Below are 15,314 nucleotides of genomic sequence, written 5' to 3' on the forward strand. Positions count from 1 at the left end.
CGGGCGATAAAACAAATCAGCATTGTAGGCATCGGTAATCGTCTTCTGACTTTCTAAGTATTCAAAAGGTTCACACCCTTTGCATCCCAGAATTCAGTGCCTATAACTTTCTTCACTGAATATCTTTTTGCCGGAGAAGTGGAATGGTGTCTTTACATGGATTGACGTCTTGACTCGGGATCATTGTGGTAGACCCTTGTTTCATCACTGATCTCGTTTTTGATTGGTGACATCCTCCTCTGTAGGCTCTAAATTTTCTCTGGCAATGTCAGTTCTTTTTCCTTAAGATCAGAATGTACACCATTTGACACCCAATGAGCAGATATCCTTATTCATCTGTAAATGATTATGAAGTTCAGCAATCTTAAACCGTCTATCTCATAAAATAAGTTTTTCTATCACCTTGATTGAATCTTCATTGATGGAAGTTGAGGGACGTCCAGACCTAGGTTCATCATCAAGGCTCGTTCCCCCAGCCTTAAAAATAGCCACCCAACGTTTAACAGTGAAACAGTTAGGGAACGTATCCCCATATACTTGTGACATGCGGTCATGAATTTCTTGGGAAGTACTTTTCTCTGAAGTAAAAAACTTGATGACTTCTCGGCCCTCGTTCTTTTGGACAACTGGCTGTCATAATATACAAACGGCCTCAAGAGACCAAAATACACTTGCAGTGAACTACTCAAACAAATTGACTAGTTCACTTTGTTATGGCCTATAGTTGAAAGTTAGTCAGGGTTAGAACTTTTTGACCAGCCCTCCTTTAAGAGTGAGAGAGATGGCTTTACCATACTAAGTATTTCACCTTTATCGTGACTGGTCAGCATGGTATGGGAAGAAAGCCAGAAATGATGCATATCACAGACGTTTAACACTTTGGTGAAACCCACGAGCACGGGTAATTGGCTGACAAACATAGAATCATTCACACAGTGCGAATATGGAATCGGAACACACTATCAAAGAATTCTGGCAAACAAATATCAACATCAACAAATATATAATTTGTTGTTAACATATTTCCAGTGCTGTTTCGTCGCAGTCAATCCGACCAGGCTTCTTACCATTTAGTTGCAGTCAATCCTACCAGGCTCCTAAACATTTAGTGGCAGTCAATCTTACCAGGGTGCCGTTGTACAAAGCGATCTTAGCGCTCAGGTGATCGTAACTCCCATACCTTAACATAGACTTATAACGGTCGCAGCGCTAAGGTTGTTTTGTACAACGGCACCCAGGCTCCCATTTAGTCGCAGTCAATCTTACTAGGCTTCTAAACATTTAGTCACAGACAATCCAACCAGGCTCCTATTAATAAACGTCATAATAATAAACGAATCTGGCTTAACTCTAAGTAACATTACAGTCATGCCTTGGCGGGGCACACCAGGAATGGACTTCACTCGGCGTGTCTGTGTGGCGAATGAACGCCGGATATTCAGCAAACTCTTTAAACACCTGGTCACCTTAAGCCATTTGACATGCATGAAATTTGCCATCATCATATATAACGGCTATTTATTTGGTAATACAGTTTGCCCTAATCATTGAAAAATGTAAAAATATGCCAGCGAAAATTCCCTAACATAAAATTATGAAATATTTTATTGCTAAATGTTTTGGTCTCACACATCATTGTGATCGAATTTCACTTTTAACTGCATAATAATTCAGTTACACTATAAAAATTAAATAGTTTTCCTGCACGGACTAAGAAAATAATATGAGAAGGAACAAGTGGCAGTTTATTGCCACAATATCTTAAGAACGCTCAAAAGCCTTCGTGACCTTTACCAAATGACTCTGTCCTTCTTGCCTGGAGAAACGTTTGAAAATCGAATACCTTGATATAACTATATAGAGTTGCTGGGTTTTTTCAATTAATATCTCAGGGAACTGGCAAATTAGTGTTCCTGGCTTTAAAATAAACCTGGTTAAGGAAATGACTGCAAAAGTGTATTATTAGCGTGAAATTATTTTTTGATGGTATACATAAGGTAATTTAAAAAAAATGTACAAATCAACGACGAAATGAGTTTTAAATCGCATTAACTCAATTGAGAAAGGGACTTAGAAATATCAAACTGAAAAAGACAAAGTTTATCGAATTCGTACGACTAGTACCTGGGTTCACGGGAAATAGACATGTTCGATGATTTCAAGGTAAAGTTGTCCAAGAGTGAAGACACCATATGTCATACTCTTGGTTTATCGTGAATATACAAAGAAATGACATTTTGAGGTATGATCGTACCTATGTTATTAAGAATGTGAGTGTTATGTCGGTCCTGATGTGCCGGGTGACTGGACAGTAACCTTTGTATTGTTCTGTGTAGATAAAAAATAACGGTGGTTAATTGGTATTGCATGATATTGTCGTACCTCAATTTGTACAGGTTAACGTTAAGGAATTGTCGAATTTCGAAGATTTATATAAGAAATATCAAGCATGTTCTAACTAATCCACGATTTCATGTTTTCTGTCGATACATGCCATCGCTAATGCAGAGAGAAATACTACACAAGTCGGTTTGCTTTTTTTCGAATTATACCCGAAGTAATAAATGTGGGGTGGAGTATCTGTTGAGGCTATTTACTGTCTCTCCGGGAAGTTTATTTTTTATTTTTTCGGCACCAAATGCCAAAGAAAAAATGGCTTGGAAATGCATGTCTACAAAATCAAGTCAGTTCATATGGAGATGTATCATAAATGATATATAGGGATGGTATATCATTTCAAGCTTTATGTAAGCCGGGAATAGGCGTTTTGGTTGGAAACCATACACCCAAGTAAAGTTCGTAATTCCGCATGGAAGTTCCACATAGTTGGCCATATGATATATACGACTTCTGTCTGGGTAGTATACAAACCAGGTCACCGTGTCGAAAGTACACGTTATTATTAGTATTCAAGTAATCCTCAGTCAAAAGGTAATCGGCAAGAGGCAAATATTCTTCAAGAGGGGACGTGTTTTTTTTAGAATTGAATTTCACCTTTTGCGAGCATACTACCTGTTATTCATCTGTTACACTACCTGTTATCCACCTGTCACACTATGTGTTTTCCACCTGTCACACTACCCCATATCCGTCTGTCATACTACCATCTGGTATCCATCTATCACACTACCGGATATCTATATGTTAAACAACCATCGGATATCCATCTGTCCCACTATAGGATATCAAACTGTCACCTAGTACGTGCTTAGTTGTCTCACTTCCGAGTGTCCGTGCCATCGTCACGATACCACATGTAAGTGACACCATTGAATATCTATCTGTTACATTACCATCTTGATCGCATACACTACAGAATCTGTATAAGTTACATACATATATCAATATCTTATACTGCCGAACGTCTACATTAGATACAAATATCACACTGTCACACTGCAGGATATCTATCAGATACTGCTTCCTTATATAATAGATATATTTAGTTCATATCTGGTTTACCTGACCGTGAAATAAATGTTACGCCCGTTTCTTAAATCAATCCAAGAACTTCGACTGTCTATGTTAAAGCTGGTGTATTTGGGAGCCGTAGTAGAATTGATTTTTAAAGGATAATAATCCACTTGACTCATTTGTATTTTAGTACGTTTCCAGATATAACGAGGTACCTCTCCAATTGGATTCGTCACGAATAGGTAATAAGTTACCTGGCTGCCTGAGGGAACTGTCTGAAGATGTGTCATGCCGGCCGTTCACTGGTGAGGCAAAGTAGGGTTTGGGAGCACCACTGGCCTCTAAGACACATCACAGCAATTGGCATCACTGCATTACTTCGAGTTTACGATTAAACTAATCAATAAATTCCATGTAGTTTTTTTCGCGATCTGCATATTTCTTTGTCCCAATACACATCACTGTTTTCAAATTTTGTAGTTCTTTAGTTCAATTTACAAAATTGCTACTTTGTGCTTGCCTTTATGAAGATTAACAAAAATCCTAACATGTGGTAGCATTTGTAAACTGATCTTACTTCAGGGTGTATTAACATTCACAAACTGGGCCAACCTAGAATATTATTTACAATGTTCTAACCTTTATGGCGGTATACAGTCTGCCAATATGTACCAACATGTACCATATTACCATTTACAATATGTGCTAACCTTTGATACAATTTACTAACCTATGCTAACCTACATTACACTCCACAAAATGTGCTTACCTTTATTACACTCCACAAAATGTGCTAACCTCTGAATAACGCAATGAAAACATAAAATGTCAAGGGCTGAACATAATCAGTCTTGATTATGTGCCGAAGTAGATTTCATTCGGCATAAAAGTCAATATAGCGGTAATAAAATATATGAATGGATCATTGAAAATCAATGATGACACCAGATGTTCGCGAAACGGTTGAACATGAACTGCCCTACCGTTTCAGACTCATTATTAAATGTCACATTGAAAACATCCTTTGACCTTTAACGTAAAGATGTACATTGTGATGTGTCATTTGAGTGACTATTACCAGCAGCATAGACTTCCTCCTATCATATAATGGCACTTGAGCTTCCGCAATGGTTTCCCCTGACACTCATGCTCTGTTTCGCGCCCATTTTCCATGCCTGTGGACGACGCCAAAATGGCCGGCAAGATCAATGTGACGAGGGAGGTTTCCCAAGTGTTGTCGACGAACGTGTGGTGATTAGCCGTTAATCTTCAGTCCTGAATTGGGCGATAATTTAATGTGATGATATAGGAGTGCCTAACCCTCCTGAAGTTCATTCCTTGATCACCGCAGACAGATGTTCACTGTTGGTTATCTGGGCACCCCAAGGGGACACCAGGTTAAGATTGGTCTCCAGCAGCCTATTCTTTTGTACGAGGTGACTTAATTGATCGGGTGGTCAGACTCGGTGATTTGGTTGATTATGTTTTCAGACTTGACATTTTGCCTGATTGTGTGGAATTTTCACCCGACGGCGTGAGGCATTGACATTAATATTGACCACTGGTTTGTCTGACCCTTGAAGATCAGGGGTAGAATAGCAACCCATCTTGCCGTAAAAGGCGACTATGCTTGTCGTAAGAGGCGACTAACAGGATCGGGTGGTCAGGCTCGCTGACTTGGTTGATGCATGTCATCGTATCCCAATTGCTTGGATCGATGCGCATGATGACAACCACTGGATTGTCTGGTCCAGACTCGATTATTTAAAGACCGCCGTCATATAGCTGGAATATTGCTGAATGCGGCGTTAAACAACAATCATCATCATCATCATCATCATCATTATCATCACTGGTTTGTCTGGCCCAGATTCGAAGGCCTTCGTGATGTGGATAGAATATTGCTGACGTATACATGCAAACAAACGACATGCAACCTTGAGGTTTGAACATTTGGAACTTGACTCTACCTTTCCTCGAGATAATATGATTCAATAAAGTATAACGAGTTTGAATGAAAAGCTTTGAAGACAAGTTTACTCAATAATATAAAAACAATGTAGAACGAAGCGTGGTTTATTTCACGATAAAACATTGTTCTTTCATTTCTGGAGATTCGAACATGCGCTCGCAAATTATCGTATATTGGACGATGTTATTTTTGAGGGGAGTGTCTGTTGATTTGTTCCCAATAGGTGTAGCCTGGCAATGCAGATAAACGCAATGGCTGAATTATCGAAACAAAACGTGAGAGAGATATGACAATCGTTATTGGGAGAAAAGGTACAGGTTATCGTCTGGAGGATATTGAGAATATGCAGGAAATCTCCACCTGTGCATAAAATGGACTTGTCCGTCTTTGCCGAGGTCGGATTCTATTGCGGGAGTTATTATTATTAAAATACGGGTAAGTATTTTTCAAGCTTGTACATTTTATAATCATCCTTAAAGAGTCTGTAAAAAGTGTTGATATCGCATATAAGAAATAAACTGGGCCCATCATGGCGTATTCTAGCTATAGTGTTTTATTGTACGATAAACAATACCTACACGTCGTATATTTCTTAAATATTATAAAATTAAGAAAAACATAAAACGTCAACCGTCTTATCTTTTCCGGAATACCACATATGTTTTATTCGATGACACTTTTCAAAGTCATACAATACTAGTACTTGTTATATTTTAAATTAGTAAGCATCGCATCCAAGGTTTCTTTCGCAACTGCATTCAAGCGTAACAAGACAGGTTTTTATTTTGTTGCTATATCCTGTGATATATTTTTTAACTTTATTTGTTTAAAGTCTGTTGTTCAATATTTGAGGAAGATTCGCTTCCAAGGAATATGTACAGGACATATAAAATCTGTAATTTGACAGTAGGTGGCTTGAATTACATGTACTAGCCGAAAAACGCCCGAAACAAAATGCAAAACGTCAACGCCAGAGAAAAAATAGCTCCGAATATCTGACGAAAAGGAACCCACAGGGTTTTCACGAATGGATCACAAAAGGTCAGTGATGAAACTAGGTCATTACAAAAGTGTTTGTTTGCTGCCTAACACCGCACATGACGGCGGCATGTGAACAATCGAGTTTGGACCAAACAATCCAGTGATCAATAGTATGAACGTTGTCGAGGTACGTTTACGCCTTTAACCAAATCATCGACCCTTACCATCACATCCATCCAAGTACATATAAAATAAAAGCGACAAAACCCTTTCCATATCGATAAGAACTCTATGACAGAGTCGATTGTACGATTTCGACAAAATCATGAACAAGTGTTTATGAATCAATGTCCGATAATGATGATACCAGGTGTTCGCCAAACGGTGAGTGTAACCTTCCGCATCGGAGGCACCCGTCACAAACACACGTAAAGGCATGTCAGTTTTAACCTGAACATTTGGTACGAGTCAAAATAGGGAATTGCATCGGACATCATATCAGTCACTGGAGAGTCGAAGTTAGATATGAAATGTTTCAAGCTTTTCCGTTGTCTTGAATGTTGTAAACTTTATCAAACAACTTCTGTCCAAGAGTCGTATGAAACGAATTAATCAAGAAACACACGAAAAGCTTTTTAAAGAAAATGTTTACATGTTCAATCATCTAAAAATGTGTTGTCGTCACTTGTATTGTTTCAGAATTATGCATAGTTAAATGTCATTGCGATATATTATATTTCCATTCAACCCACTAAGATCTGTATTGAAATTATTTATATGTCTGACATGTCTTTAAGAAATTGCCATACCGTTTCATTATATATCTTATTCATTATATCTAATATGCGTGTAGAGTTGATTTATTTTTTTCACTTTAAATAGAATTATGATTTAAAACCACTGTCCTTTGGTTATCTTGATGGATATGTTATCAACACTTCCGTAGGATTGAGTCACGTCCGGTTGTGCTTTTGTAAAACAAACAGCAGTAGTCTTCAAATCAGAAAGTTTATGCCTTTGGCCAATAGAACAAAAAAACAAAACAATTTAGGTTTGTCCTGAAGGAACTCTACATAACATATTGCGTTCAGTGCACTTCCGACCCGATGACCTTAGAGAAAGACACAGTTTAGTAAAAAGAACAGATATTAATCTGTGATGACGCGTCCATGGCAGTTTGTGATTTGAAACATCTTATTCATCAATCGAAAACGATGTTTAAAGTCATGATAGAGAATAAACAATCATTCCTACAAATACAAGATGCCTCTTAGCCTGTCAATCTTGAAGCTTTTATAACCAACCAAACAGTTACTGGAGAACTCTCGCATTCCCTGCTTGGAGCTCTGATTAAGATAATCAGAACACATTACAAAGAGATAACCGAAAAATCAAGAGTATGTGAGTAGGAACTACTGACATTTCATTTCCATTACAATTCGAAAACGCCCCAAACTTGTGTTGACCTTTCAAATGAATCAGGACGCCTCCGCCTGCGGAAAGCCGAAAAAAATACAGATCACCAAGCCAATACTGTATCGCGATGCGTAATTATTTTATATAATTGTGCCCGGGAAGTGGTATGCATAATTACTTCTGGTATACACTGGGAAGTAACTGACAAAGTGCATGTTGTCAGTTTGGAAGGACTTTGTGATTTATACAGATAGTTGTAAACAGTTCCAGTTTAATTTGGGGGCACAGGTGGCCTAGTCGGCTAAAGCGCCGCAATTCGCTGTGCAGAATTCTGCAGAAACATATGTTCCAATTCCGATTCGCCCCGAACGTGTTTCTAGGTTGATCAGCACCATATCCGTGCTCGTGAGTTTCACCAAAGTGGTAAATGTCTGCTGCCTGCATCACTTCGGGGCTTCCTAAGCTGACACCCCGTGATATAACTGGAATATTCAAAGCGTTAAACCAAACTCATTCACTCAATATAGGTCTCAACTCGAGGTAATAGGGGAGCACACGAGGCGAAAGTCAAACCCAGGGAAATAATAAATTACAAAGGGCCTTTCCTGTTAACCCCCAATCGATAATATATCAGGCCAGTTACCACTATTTGAGAGTGAGTGAGTGAGTATGGTTTTACGCCGCTTTTAGCAATATTCCAGCAAAATCACGACTGGGGACACCAGAAATGGGCTTCACACATTGTATCCATATCAGGAATCGAACCCGGATCTTCGGCGTGACGAGCGAACGCTTTAACCACTAGGCTACCCGACCACCCCCACTATTTGAGAAGCATATTGTAGAGGTTATATCCGATATATTTCTTTATCATATACTTCAATGTCAAAGATTAAGTTGTCTGAAGTTGAGAAAAGTTATATTTTCATTTCAGTGAACTAAAGACTTGATAGTACACTGCAGTGAATTTAACACTTTCACGAAATATTGTCTTACAAAAGTTACCTCCCCGCAAGTGATCTCCCATGATCATACCGTTTAGGGGCAAAGGAGATGTTTCACTGGACACATGGAATATCCTCACTATATTCGGCTTCATTATCTCCGACACTTCACAACATGTGCACAGAAGTCCGGACAAAGCTGATCGAGACTCTCATCACATGCCGCTAGCACCTGGCTCCAAACGCTATGCTACCATGACATTTTAGAATCCTGCATTCTGACTGGCAGGGCACAGGTATAGAATATACGTTAGAACATGAATTTCCTAAGGACCGCATCACCGCGAAAAAAAATTACTTAAATTAGAACCGCTTCTTTCTGATCGTACTCCATGAATATAAAACGTAAGCTCCAGAGAATAAACAGTCTCCATTATCCGCCGAAACAGATTCCATTTGGCCTAAAAGGTGAATGCATCACTGAAAAGTTATGATACACAAAATGTTGCGGTTCCTGCATTATTTAAGGCAAGCGCAGCTTTGTGTTTATTTTATGGAAATTCAAGGAAGCACGATATTCTCTTCACGAGAGTATATCGTCAAATTCAAGAACATCAACTTTTTGTCGCTACTCAGTCAGGCACTGTGACGCCATGTGTTTCATTCTACAATCCGTGGCCGTCCTCCATGTAGAACACTGTGACGTTATAATAGTGGTGTTATAAACGTAACAGGGGTCGCTCTTGGGATGAACGTTTGAATAATTCATGTCTGCATTAGATGATTTATAAGTGAAAAATAGTTTCAAAAGTGCCGAATTCATTTGAACTCTAACGTCTTTCCAGAATTTAGTTAAAAAGACATGCAGAGACAGCCCGGAAACACGATCACAAACGACTCAATGTAATCCAACATAATCCAATACAATCCAACATAATCAACAAGTAGGCAGTCATGAGACTCGTGACTCGTCATTCTACCCACACATTTCCTGTTTGTTCGGAGCTGTGAAAGTCAGCTTAATGTTTTCTTTCATTTAAACCTGTCTGTACCACCTGTCAAGTTAGCGAATATTTTCCTACGTTAACAATCTACTGTCACTTGGTCGTCCTAATATCAAATTAAACGAAATATATTATTCTGAACCCCACAGTTCTGACATTCAAATACAAACTTATAGTGTGTATGAAACACTTGCCGTGTTTGTGTTGACAAGTTGGAAAATTACTGTTTGAGGGTGCATCCCTCAAGGCCGAAGAATATGTTCACGGATAACAAACAGAACTGAAGCATTCATGTACACAATACACCATCGGTTGTGTAGTCATATCGTGAGTGAGTGAATGAGTGAGTGTGGTTTTACGCCGCATTTAGCAAAATTGAAATGGGCTGCACACATTGTACCCATGTCGGGAATCGAACCCGTGTCTTCGACGTTACGACCGAACGCTTGAACCACGAGGATACCCGTCCGCCCCTCATACTGTGAACATTGGTAACTTTGTATCGATTTTTCTTATCAATACTACAATTTGGTTTTTTAGATTTTCACCGCCTTTCTACAAATTAAGAAAAATATGTTTTTATTGTTTTATGATCTTTTAAACGTGAAAATCTAAAGCTAAAAAAAATAAACCAAAAGCGATATTTAGAAATCTTTTATATCGCATATTACGAACTGCAGGGGAAATCCTTGTAAGGAATCCTTTTCAAAATGCGCAATTGATCCTATGTTACGGATATGATTCCGTTAAACGTTCCGTGTCACACGACAAAGAAGAGGTAAGTTGTTTACTAACTCCTGTTTTATTGTTGTTTACATTGAACACAACAACGTTGACCTTGAAGTGTTGTCATTAGACAACACAAACCGCTCGCTGTTCTCCCTCGTACCATCGTTCAAGGCATTCGATTTCGTTCTTGTTATTTTTCCAGCATTCAAGCCTATAAGAATAAAAGAAATAAACAAAGTATATCTTCAATTGACCTGATAAAGATAACCTAAAGACGTTAAATTAGAATTTCCACTTGAACACGGCAACAGTTATTGTTGGTTTATTGAAGACCACCACCAAGGACTTGTGGGTCGAGACCCGTGAAGATCCGGAGTAGAAAGGTCTTCAGCAACCCATGCTTGCCGTAAAAGGTGACTATGCTTGCCGTAAAAGGCGACAATACTTGTCGTAAAATGCGACTAACGGGATCAGGTGGTCAGGCTCGCTGACTTGGTTGATGCATGTCATCGATCCCAGTTGCGTGGATGGATGCTCATGATATTAATCACTGGATTGTCTGGTCCAGCCTCGATTATTTACAGACCGCCATCATATAGCTGCCATATTGCTGAGTGCGGCGTTAAACAAAAAAAAACAACCAAAAGACTTGTGGGTCGAAAACCCTACGCAGGTACAAACAGAACGACAGTATAAATAGAAGTGACAAAATCCTTTCGAAAAAAATAAGAAATCTCTGCTACAATTTTTCAATTCCGATCATGTGATGAGCATGTGTTTGAGCCTCGTTTTGGGGTTAGTCAAGCCTTGTGATGGAGCGATGGATGGCTGCACTTGGATAAAACATGTTACCAGCCTTTTCTGAATCACCTCTCCGCCCCTTCACTATAATTGTTTTTTAAAGTGTTTCGAATTGCATTACATTTATACTAACATAAAAATAAGTAGTTTTGTTCTTATTATTCTTCCAAAATGTTGACTGCATAATGCATTCGGTAACTAATGCCCTTAAATGTCTTTGCTAGGAAAGATCAGTGAAGCCCTGTTACCTGTCCATTATCATTTACTTACAGCGCAGGGGCGGTCGGATAGCCGAGTGGTTAAATCGTTCGCTCGTCACGCCGACATGGGTGCTATGTGTAAAGCCCATTCCGGTGTCCCCCCGCGGTGATATTGCTGGAATTTTGCTAAAATCGGCGTAAAACCATACTCATTCACTTACAGTGCGCACTTCACGATAGTTCAGCGTCAAAAACTCATAAAGACACTCCCCCGACCTTTTTGTGGGAAAATTAATATGTCACAAACGTGAGTGATTGAATTGGGTTTCACACCGCTTTTAGCAATCTTCCTACAAAATCAAGACGGGAACACCAGAAATGGACTCCACACATTCTGCCTTTGTGGGAAATGGGAATTCGGGCCTTCGGCGTGACGAGCGACCGCTTTAACCACCAGGCTACCCTACCGTAGGTAACACATTAATAAACTAAAGGCAACGCTACAGTTTAGGTCACAGTTCGAATTATACAAATTTATGTGTTTCCACTTTTACATTGTCAGCAACTGCTTTAATAATTAAATGTTCTACAACTGCAGCTACCACAACAACAACTAATATTACTACCATGTTTGCTTCTTCTGTTTTTAACTTCCAACAACAAAACAGACTATACAGGAACTTGTCATACATAACTATGTACTTAAAATATGTTGACATTTTGACTTTTACCGTAAACACTGAGTTGTAACGGTAATTATTTGAGGAGCTTAACATAAATATACATTAAATACAACAAGTCAGATAACTCTAATTCCAACACAAGTCCGGCCACGAAACTAATCGCCATCCTCCAGCCAACAGCCCAGTTGTTGTCTCCCACTCACAAGCACCCAATGCACTTATACTTACAACAGTCTCCACCACCATTAAACTGACTTACACATACTAAATATGAAAGCATAAAGGGAACTGTACATCGTGAGTAGTATATGACTTGTAGTGTAGAATATCCTACCTGCAGGTAGCTCCTCGGTTCATGGGACAGAACGCCCCTTCGTGACAATCGGAGACAGTGATGATGTCCAGGTCAGCTTCACTTACAGCCAGGAAACCTTGTGAGAAAGCGACAGATGGGGGTTATACGGACAAATTAAGAGAGAGAGAGAGAGAGAGAGAGAGAGAGAGAGAGAGAGAGAGAGAGAGAGAGGATTTGAACTCCTTGAACATGCTGGTTTCTGGCGTGCCCAAGGGACGCAACTCTGCACAACGCCTTAGGCGACTGGGCCACCCGTGCCCCGACAAGGAACGACAGAGAGAGAGAGAGAGAGAGGGGGGGGGGGGGGGGAGATAGGAAGGGAGGGAAAGAGGAAGACAGACAGATAAAGGGAGAGGGTGTGAGGGAAAGCGAGGGAGACAGAGAGAGGGGGAGAAATAGAGAGAGAGAGGGAGGGAGGCAGAAACACAGAGAGAATGACAGACACACAAACAGGCACACAGACAGGCAAGAAAAACAGATTATAGCTCAGAACTGAATGTCACAGTATCCATGTCCCCATCAGCACTTGCTGATCTCTCTCACGCATGGCCGAGCCCCTCATGTAAAAGATGTCAGTCTAAATATTCTGTCATATCACGACATTTCTCATATAGTTTGTCTATACATTTCTAGCATATGCTCACTATACATTGATCAGGTCACGCAAACCTCGCTTATCCCAGAAATGTCAATATTCACTACATGCTAATGACAGCCAGACCCAAAGTTCACTTTCTCGATAACGAGTTACATATGGCCAGCACGTACATCTACTGCGAAGATAAACAGATTTATTTACACTGCCGTGATATACAAGAAGGGAACATGTCTCAAACAACGTGGATTCTGCCAGAGATCGCGGCGGATGTGTTATTCTTGAGCATGAAGAAATCATTAAAACGAAAACGAAATTTTGAAAGCAATAAAAACTTCATACTTACAGAGGACAAGGAGACATAGAAATGCAGCCTTCATGTTGTAAGTGTCATATGATGAAACTGTCAAGTTGTATGACAGTTTGGCCTCGGCGATGCTTATATACGCCACCGGATGTCCATCTGTAAACTTCAGCCTGTCAAGGATGTGTTATCGGATGTCTCTCCCTGAAGGTCTTATCAAAACCTGTATATTGTTTTCTCCCTACGTTAACGTTGTCGTGTTGTTTAAAAACGGATCCGAACCTTGGTATATGCATTATTCTGGGTCTGCAGATTCTTTTTTTTAAAATAAGCATTTAATATGCTATATGAAATGTTAAGGGTTTTGAAGTTTTTTAAACCCTCTTGCTTTTGATACCGCCCCTGTGAATGTCAGGCTTAACATGGTATCTCTTACACTGTCATTATTGGGTACTCATATGAGGAAATGAATATACGTTACACTTTGGCAGCTTATGACACACTAATTGCAATAGTCGCAAAGGTCTGTTTTACAGCATAACTACCGTCATAAATTGTGTTTTTAGGATTGGTGTAGCCGCATTTAATTCGACAATACGACACATATATCACAATATAAATACGATAAACGATGTCAATAAATGTTTAGAACATTTACTCCATGCAAGCTTTATCCGTTTCATACGTAAAACTACGTGGGAGTACATAAATAGTGTTGTTTAAGCCCTATAATGCACTGTACATATACACGAACGGCTCTGTCGGGGTTTTGATGTGAACAGTGTCTAGCACTTGACATCAGTTGATTTATGAAGCTATGCAAGCGTTTCCTTGGGTAAGTGACCATCGATAAAACACCGATAACGAGTGACCTTCCTGTGATTAAACAGTGAATATGTGGTACAGCCTGTGCTGTTTGCAGAGCAAAGGCATTCTTTTTCGGCGTTTGGGAAAGCGGTAACATGAATTATCCTATAATAAAAAAGTTGCCTATGAAACTTTAATTTATGAGAAAAAAATATACAGATGGAAAAGAAAGAAATGTAAATTATTTTGGGCGATATTTTCGCATTACCCTCAAGAAATGCTCGAACGATGCATTGAATTATGTATGGCATGTCCCTGTCCAGAGAAGAATGTCAATTATCTGTATCGCAAACCTACATAATGAAGAAAGAGGCATGTCAATACAGTGTCCTTGTTGACGCGAGTTGTTTGCACGTATAATGAGTTTGTCTTCAGAAGCAGACAGGTATTTCAAATATCTCATCCTTCACTGTCAAGGCTTGGCAACAAAGTGTGAAAGTGACCTCACAAATACCTTTCCCTTTTGTGTGTTACTTCGTTACGTGCATGCTGTTGTGTTTCCCAACCATTAAGCTCTCCGTCCCTTTACCGCCATAGTGTTTGTGGTACCCCAACTAAATCTTTCTTGGGTATATTTTTGTGATCGTGTATTCCTTAAAGTTCATCTCTTTTAGATATACGTTTTTCAGTTTTATCAAGAAGTGTCAACTCATTGTCGGTGCAACTCACGTCTACGTTTACGTCCCACGAGCACAGTCATGTTGCTGACAAACTCAAACTCACTATCACTGGATCCTGGTACGTACAAGGGACGCAATTCTGCACACGAGTTCAGTCCACTGCGACGCCTTAGATCACTGTGCTATCCGTGTCCCCCGTCATTCTCAAAGTAGGTTTTATTTCCATAATCTTCTGACATTAGCATTATAAAATGATTCATAATTTGAAAATGGAAAACTTCAGTATCAACCTGATTATGAGTGAGTGAGTAGGGTTTTACGCCGCTTTTAGCAATATTCAAGCAATATCACTGCTGGGGGACACCAGAAATGGGCTTCCCATTGTACCCATGTCGGGAATCGAACCCGGGTCTTCGGCGTGACGAGCGA

At 39.6% G+C, this 15,314-nt stretch overlaps 1 long non-coding RNA gene across 1 annotated transcript; it reads right to left on the minus strand.

Annotated features, from left to right (window-relative positions):
• Window positions 1-10,514: 10,514 nt before the first annotated feature.
• On the minus strand, window positions 10,515-13,555 carry LOC139475786 (uncharacterized). The gene is made up of 3 exons (XR_011654023.1): window positions 13,441-13,555; window positions 12,479-12,575; window positions 10,515-10,671 (listed from the first exon to the last, which is right to left on the minus strand). It is a non-coding gene; the product is annotated as an uncharacterized lncRNA (long non-coding RNA).
• Window positions 13,556-15,314: the final 1,759 nt, after the last annotated feature.

This window comes from Haliotis cracherodii, unplaced genomic scaffold, assembly GCF_022045235.1.
Source record: "Haliotis cracherodii isolate W230 unplaced genomic scaffold, xgHalCrac1.p SCAF_3, whole genome shotgun sequence".
In the NCBI taxonomy this organism is placed as follows: domain Eukaryota; kingdom Metazoa; phylum Mollusca; class Gastropoda; order Lepetellida; family Haliotidae; genus Haliotis; species Haliotis cracherodii.